Raw genomic sequence first — 8,099 nt, 5'->3', positions numbered from 1 at the left:
AGGAGGGAGGAGGAAGAGGGAGAAGGGGGAGGGAGGAGGAAGGGGGATGAGGGAGCAGGACGTGGGGAAGAGTCCTGTTCTGGTGGGTCATGTCCCCACTCCCCCAGCTGAGAGGGTCCGTGTCACAGGGGGATGCTTGGCTAAGATGTCTGAAGTGAAGTCCTGAAAAAAGTTCTCCTTAACCTGCAAATACTCTGTAAAGCACAGACCCAGATAATCACCAGGACAATCCTCTCAGGGCCCAGGGGCTGAGATCCAGAGAGGGGAGGACCTGCCCAGGGCCACACGGCCAGGCCTGTGCCCTGCACCTGTCCGGTGTCCCCAGACCTGCTTTCAGCCTGGGGTTCTGCCTCCAGATGAAGTGTGACACTTCATGCATTCAAACACAGCAGGCTTTCAGGGCCCTGAGCCGTCACAGGCAGGTCTGCTGAGGCTACTCCCTGCCCCTCGGGCCAAGCAGGACCACCCTAACGGCACTGCCCCCTCACTGCCACACGCACATGGCATTTCATTAGTGCGGGCCATGGGTCCTGGCACTTGCTTTCTGTTCAGGAGGGCTGTGCGTCCACGTGCTTGTGCAGGCCACAGTGTCATCCAGAGAAGGATGCCGGGGGGATGTGCTCCCACTTCTGGAAAGACCGCGTGCCCAGGAATTCAGCTAGGTCCCACAACAATGGGAAACAGGGGTCACCTACGTGGCCACAGAGGGACACCATCAGATGGTGGTCGGAGCCCAGTGCCCACCCTGGAAGCCAGCAGAAATCACAGTTTTGAAGAATATTTAATAATCGGGAAGGGACTCTTTTCAGGAGTGGAAAGAAACATGAAGTACATACAAGGAGTACTCAAGGGAAACTAGAAAATTCTTTGAGGTGAATGAAAACTAAAACACACACACCAAAACTCATGGTGAGTGCTACAGCTGTGCGTGGAGAGAGATCCAGAACTTGGAAACTCCTAGTCTGTAAAAAAAAAAAGTGAGTTTTAAAAAAAAAAAAAAAAATCTCAAATCAGTAATTTAATCTTCTATCTTAAGAACCTGGAACTGAAAAAGCAAACTCAACCCAAAACAAGCAGGGAAATGAAATAACAAAAATTAGAGGGGAATAATAACACAGAGATAAGAAAACAGTAGAGAATGTTAACAAAGCCAAAAGTTGAATCTCTGAAAACAGCAACAAAATTGATGAAACTTTAGCTTTACTCATAGAAAGAGAACTCAGACTACTAAAATCAGAAATGAAAAAAGAGAACATCACTACTAACCTTACAGAAATAAAAAGAATTAAAAGGGAGCACTCTCAACAGTTGTAAGCCAAGAAATTACATCACCTAGATGAGATGGATGAACTCTCAAAACCCTACAAATTATGGAAATTGACTCAAAAAGAAATGACTCCAAGAAAAATGAAGATCCATAATGAGCAGAGAGAATAAATTCATTAAAAAACAAACAAACTTCCTACAGAGACAAGGCCAGCCTTCATGGGTGAATTCTACCAGACATTAAAAAAAAAGAAAAAATTAACACCACGGCTTCACAAACTCTTGCAAAAAATAGAAGGGGAAGGAATTCATTCTCATGGAATCATTATTTTTATGTACTGACACCAAAACCAAGTGGTCACAAGCAAAGAAGACCATGGACAACTACCATTCGTGTATAGACATAAAAGTCTTCAGTCTTCAAGGAATTATTAGCAGACCAAATCCAGCAACACATAAAAAAGTGATGATACTCTATGACCAGCTGGGGTTTATCCCAGGAATGCAAGGTTGGCTTAACATACAAGAGACATATAATATTGTGTGTGTGTGTGTGTATATATATATATATACACACACACACACACATATATATAAAACATTAAAAGAATAAAGAAAAAAAAAACATGATCACCTCAACTGCAGAAAAGAGCATTTTGACCACAACCCAGCACCATTTCATGATAAAAAAACAAACAAAACAAAACAAAACACTCAGCAAAGGAGAAACAGAAGGGACCTTCCTCACTGGATAAAGGGTGTTGACAGAACAACACCATATTTAATAGTGAAAGACTTAACACTTACCCCCCAAGACCAGGATCAATACAACACTGTGTGCTCTTTCCACCTGTACTCAATGCTATACTGGACATTCTGGCGAGTGCAATTAAACACACACACACACACACACACACACACACACAAGGAATAATGCATTGGGTTGAGAAGGAAGAAATAACTACTCCTATCTGAAGGTGATGTGGTCTTGCACATAAAAAATCTTATGAAATCCAAACACACACACTCATACACAGCAGAGCTGATAAACGAGTCAGCAAAGTTGCAGAATACAAGATCAATACATAAAGCCAGTTGTCTGCTGATCAGTAAGCCCTAGCCATAAACAATCTAAAAATTAAAGAAAACAATTCCGTTTACAATAGCATTGAAAAGAGTAAAATAACTTAGGAATAAGTGTAACCAAAGAATTGTGAGACTTGCATGTTAAAAATCACAAAAATATCACTTAAGAAGTTAAAGACGCAGTATTACGGTGGCAAACCCCAAACTGATTGGCAGATTCAGTCCCCATCCAAAATCCCAGCTGCCTTTTTTGAGGAAATTGACAAAGCTGATCCTAAAATTCAAATGGAAGGACAGTAGACCCAAAATAGCCAAAACAACATTGGCCAAGAAGACCAAAGTTGGAGGGAGGACTCACACTTCCCGACGTCACCCTTACTATAAACCGCAGTAATGATGACAGTGTGTGCAGTCACAAGGAGGGACAAGTCAGTGGAACAGAACTGAGAGTCCAGAAATAAACCCTTACATTCATGGTTAATTGATTTTCAAGAAGGGTGTCAAGCCAATTCAATGGGAGAAAAATAGTCTTTCCACGAATGGACAACTGGACGTCCATGGGGAAAAAAAATAAAAGTAGACCCCTACCTCACACCATGTACAAAAATTAACTCAGAATGGGTTAAAGACCTAAATATAAAAGCTAAAACTATAAACTCTTAGGAGAAAACATGGCCATAAATCTTCACCACTGCATCCCCTAAAATCATCCTGTTCATACAATTTGGGGCAACTCTGGCATACTATAGTCTCGGGGCACAGGTGAGACAACCAAGACCCAGAGAGGGGGCAGCCCTGTGTGTAACCTGTGACTTCTTCAAGGAACTCCCTTGGTGTGCACTGTCTCCAAGACAAGGACGGATGGGTGGGTGGATGGATAGATGGATGGACGGATGGATAGATGGATGGACGGATACATGGATGGATAGATGGATGGATGGATAGATAGATGGCTGGACAGATGGATGGCTGGCTGGCTGGCTGGCTGGATGAAGAACTTCCAGAGATCTGGCGGCCACAGCCACGGCCCTCCAGCTCTCTAGAAGTTAGGGCTGGCCGGCCCTGAGGACGTCTGGGTGGGTGCTGTTCTGGGGGAGGGGGCAGTGGCAGCTGGCACCACCAGGCTGTGCTGGGGGACAGGGTGGAGGGCTCTGGACCAGCGGAGGATTGGAAGGCAGCCCCGGGGTCAGGCGGAGCTCATGGCGGGTGATACAGTGCTGAGCTAGGAGACCCCGTGTCTTGGCAGCCGCCTCTCTGGGGGCACAGGTTCCAGTAGGTCTACAGCAGCCGCTTTCTCGCCAAAAATGCAGCTGTAGGGAAAGGCTCAGGGCCTCTGTCTGGGGTCCCCGAGGGCGGGCACCAGGGGATGTGGCGGGGACAGCTGCCTGCTCTCCCTGGGCAGGTGGGACTGAGCAGGGACCAGGAAGGACCCTGAGGGCAGCTGGACAGAAAGACCAGGGTCCCTGCGCCTGTCCCCAGCTATCCCGAGTGGAAGGCCCCTTCCAGGCACCTAGAGAAGATATTCTGTCCCCCGGGTCCCCTGGAACTGCCACGGGGCAATGCCCACCCAGGCCCATGCACAGCCCAAGAGACCAGCAAGCTTCTCCGGTGCAGCAGGAAAGGCCAGAACAGGCGCCCCACCATCGCCCTCCGACGGGCACTCCCTGCGAAGGGCACGGCCGGCCCAGAGCCCAGAGCTGCTGATAAGCGCAGGACTGAGCCACTGGCAGAGCTTTGGGGAAACTGTCCAAGGCCGGCCGAGCTCTGGGGTCCTCGTCCCCTGACAGCCAGGATGAGGGGCAGTCTGGGAGCTACTCTTAAGGGCCTCGAGTCCCCCAGGTAAGGTGAGGGGACTCAGCCCATGTTCTGTGGCCAAGGACTGGGGCCGGCCCCCTCGGGGAGGCCGGGAGCCCCTGCCCACACCTGAAGCCTGCAATGGACGCCCCACCCGGGGACCGTCCAGGAGGAGCTCAGAGGGGAAGCAGTATTTCTGTCCGTCTGTCTGTCTGCTGTACATCAGAACCACAAAGGGCCTTCTGGGCAGCAAAGCGCCTGGTGGAACCCCCGTGTGGCATGGCTATGCCAGCAAGGGCCACAGGCCGCCAGCTCCAGCCCAGGAGCCAAAAGGGCCTGGCGGGGGTGCCTCAGCCCCCGGGGCTCCGGGCAGGGCCTCACTTGGGCTGCAGGGCGCAGGCCCCAACAGGGACCGCGTCTGCTCCCTGGTCCTCCCAGGAACACTGCCCACTGATCAGCAGGCTGGAGGCCAGATAGCGAATACTCCACATTTTTTGGCGGCTCAAGGGCCTGGTTGGAAACAGTCACTGTTTTATTCTGCAGAAACCACACGCTTTGCGCCCCGTGCCCTGCAGGGAGTGGGGGTGGGCACTGCGGGGCGGCAGGCCAGCTTCTGCACACTGCTGTCACCTCTGAGGCCAGGCTGGGCGCAGGCCCCCAGCCCGGGGGTGAATCCGAGGGCGCCTCCCTTGGTGCTGCGAGGACCATCTGAGACGGGGGCCCTCAGGGGCACGAGGACGCGGGCTCTGCCTGGTGCCCCAGGGGCCACCAGGCCTCCCTTCACGGGCTGCTCAGGAACCTGGAAGGACGGACTCCTGTTCCTGCCTCTGAGAGTCCCCGGCCGGTGAGGAGACAGTCTGGGACCCAGAAGCCACGTCAGCGGAAGAAGGTGTGAGCAGCGTGAGGTGGTCCCGCCCGGGAGGGGCAGGCAGAGAACCTTCCAGGCCCTCACACCTGGAGGCCACCTGGCCCAGCCTTCACCTCCTCCGCACACTCTGTGCCTGCGGCGTGGGAAGGTGGACGGGTGCGTGAGTTTGTACCCTCTGCCCTCCCTGTGTGAGAAGCCGCCTGGGTGGGTGGAAGGCGGGTTGGACAGTTTTGGGGCCTGGGGCCACCCCCAATCATGCTCCCCTGGCCTGAGGGGGCAGCTCCTCCCCTACGCCTCCTTTGTGTTTCGAGGACCCCGTGACTCCACTCCGAGGGGCTGCTGTAGGCCGAGCCCCTTGGGTACGTCGGGGCGACCAGCACAGACGGCCAGCAACGGTTTTCGAGAGCGGGAGGTGACTGGCCGGAGTCATCCGGTGAGGACACCCAGGGTCACACGGCTAGGTCGTCCGAGGTCACGTGGTGAGACACCCAAGGTCTCACTACCTGGTCCCCCCGGTCCAGGGCACGGGGGAGCCCCACAGAGCCACATTCTCAAGCCCCACCCTCGGCTGCCCCCAGACCGTGGACACGAACGGTCCACAGATGGATAGAGCCGGGGAGGTCGGTGGAGAGCTGGGGGCAACGGGTCCCGGCCAGGCAGGGCCCCAGGCCCACCCCTGGGTGCAACCTTCATGTTAAGTGGCACGGAGGTGGGCACACTGGGAGGTCTGGGCCGCAGACGGCCGCGGCACAGAGACCCCAGATCAGCCCCGAAGCCGCGGAGACACGGCCCCACTACACTGTGGTTTCCGTGGCCACCCGCAGCTGGGCGCCCACTCCTTCCCCGCCAGCACTCCCACTCGGCCCCACGCAGGCGTCCCCCCGCAGCGGTGGCCTGACAGCACCCTCGGCCCCTGCCGGCCTCCTCTCGTGCCAGGAGGGAGCCCATAGGACCATACGTTCACACGGGCGCCCCCTTTCCCGGGGGAACGGCTCCCAGAGACGTTTGCAAGGCCCCCGGGGTCCCACGGGAAAGAGCAGAGGTGGGTGGTGCCCTGGGCATCTCCCTGCTTCCAGCCCTGTATCTCTTCTCCAAGGAACTACCTGCCCACCAGCCCTCCTCAGGCTCTGCTCTGGGGAGCCCAGGTTAAGGCACCACAGTCTGAGAACACACGGCCGTCCACCATCCCCCGTGAGCACGGCCTGCCCGGAAGCCGGGCCCGGCCCGGGAGTCCCCTCGGTCCTGCCACTCAGTCCCGCGGGCCAGGGCTCAGCAGCCGGGCACCCCTGCTCCACCCGAACGGTTAACTGACATCAACAGTCTTTTACAAAACTGAAGTGCACGTCGCTGACAAAAATGAACGGTCGCGGCACCGGGGCCAACTGGATTCCTTGTGCATCGCTGCTCAGTGAGCACAGACCCTTCCGGGCCACGCTGGCACATGCCGAACCCCAGTCTGTGCCTCTACAAAATGGGCCACGCGGCAGGCAGGGTGGACTGAACCCAGAGGGCTTTGGGGGCAGGGCCTGGGGCACCCACCGCAACCTTGCCGGGTCCTGATACCCGGAGCCCCAGGACGAGACCCATCGCGGAGCCTCCTGGCGTGCAGCCGGCAGGGGCGGGGCTGGGACAGCAGCGGGCGCCCCAAGGGAACTGCAGCTGGGACCCCAAGCGGACGTGAGCGGGGCGGGGGCCAGCCACAAATCCCACCTCCAGCTACTGCCTCGGGGGGACGCCTGAGCTTCGGAGCCTCTGTCCCCGTCCGCACAAGGACGCCACACGCCGTGGCAGACCACAGAACCTGACACTCACCAGGGACCAGGCCCGGGGACCAGGCGTCTCTGCTCCATCCCGGGCGAAGCGGGACAGGTGGAGGACAGCCTAACTGGCCTGGAGCTTCAGCTTGGCTGGGAGCAGCTGGGACCAAGGGCCGGCCCTTCCCATGGGACGTGGTGACGGCTGCGGTGACGGTGACGGGGAGGAGGAGATAAAACTCAGCGCTGCTGGGGGTGGGGGGCGGGCGAAACAGGGGAAGGGGATTCGGAGGCACAAACTCCCAGTTGGGACACAGCAAGTCGCGGGGGGTGGGAAGGACAAGCGGAGGGAAGAGTCACCGATGTGATGATGTCGTGCGGGGACAGGCGGGGACACGAGTACCGGAGAGAATGGTGGCACCACTAGCTACACTGCGCGTCACATCGCCGGCCAAACACACGCACTTCGTAAAACGCACTCGGGCTGCACCGGCCGGCGGCACGTGGCAGGAAGGACTCGCCGTGGCGCCAGGTCACGGGTCAGGGCCTTGGGCCCGCCTCCACGGGGATGGGTTGTGGGTGGGGAGAGGACTATGGGAGGCCTTGTCCGAACCCCTGACCCTCTGGGTCTTCTCCTCTTCTTCCTTCTCCTCTGACCCTGGGCATGTTGCACTCGCTGGGGGTCCGGGCGGCCGCCGTCCCCAACCCTGTTCCACAGCACGTGAAGGTCCTCACCCGGGCCCGGCCACGGCCACGGCCACGGCACTGCAGAGAGGCTCCCCTGGCCCACGTGTCCCAGGGAGGCCGAGGCCAGGCTGCCTGCTGCGCCCCGCCCCCGGAGAACGTGGCCCCCTCTTCCGAGGCCCAAGGGCATGTCAAGGGCGCAGCGCCCCATCCTTTGTGCCCACCCCCCAGAACGCAGTGGTCTGGGCCCGGCCCAGGCTGGAGAGCAGCGTGTGGAACCCCACCACACACGCCAGGAACACCCACTTCACGGACCAGGGCGGCAAGTGTGGGTGGGGGGCGTGGGCTGCCCAAGCTGGGAGGAGGGGCCCTGGGCAAGGACAGGTGACTGTGGCTCTCCGGGCAGGGCATCCAGTGGAAGGGAAGCCACCCAAAGCTTTGCTCCGCTGCAGCGTCGGGCCCGGGAGCCGAAAGGACAAGCCAGGGGGCGGGGGCGCCGTGCTTCTGCACAGGGAGGTCCCCGCCGGGGTCCCCGTGCGCCTCGTACAGAACCCTTGCTGTATGCCAAGCTGCGGTCCCCACAGTGCAGATGGACACAGAGGCCCGTGGCTCAGGGACACAAGGCTTACAAGATTGCAGAGCACCAG

Source organism: Panthera uncia, chromosome E3 (assembly GCF_023721935.1).
Source record: "Panthera uncia isolate 11264 chromosome E3, Puncia_PCG_1.0, whole genome shotgun sequence".
In the NCBI taxonomy this organism is placed as follows: Eukaryota; Metazoa; Chordata; class Mammalia; order Carnivora; family Felidae; genus Panthera; species Panthera uncia.
This window is presented reverse-complemented; position numbering follows the sequence as displayed.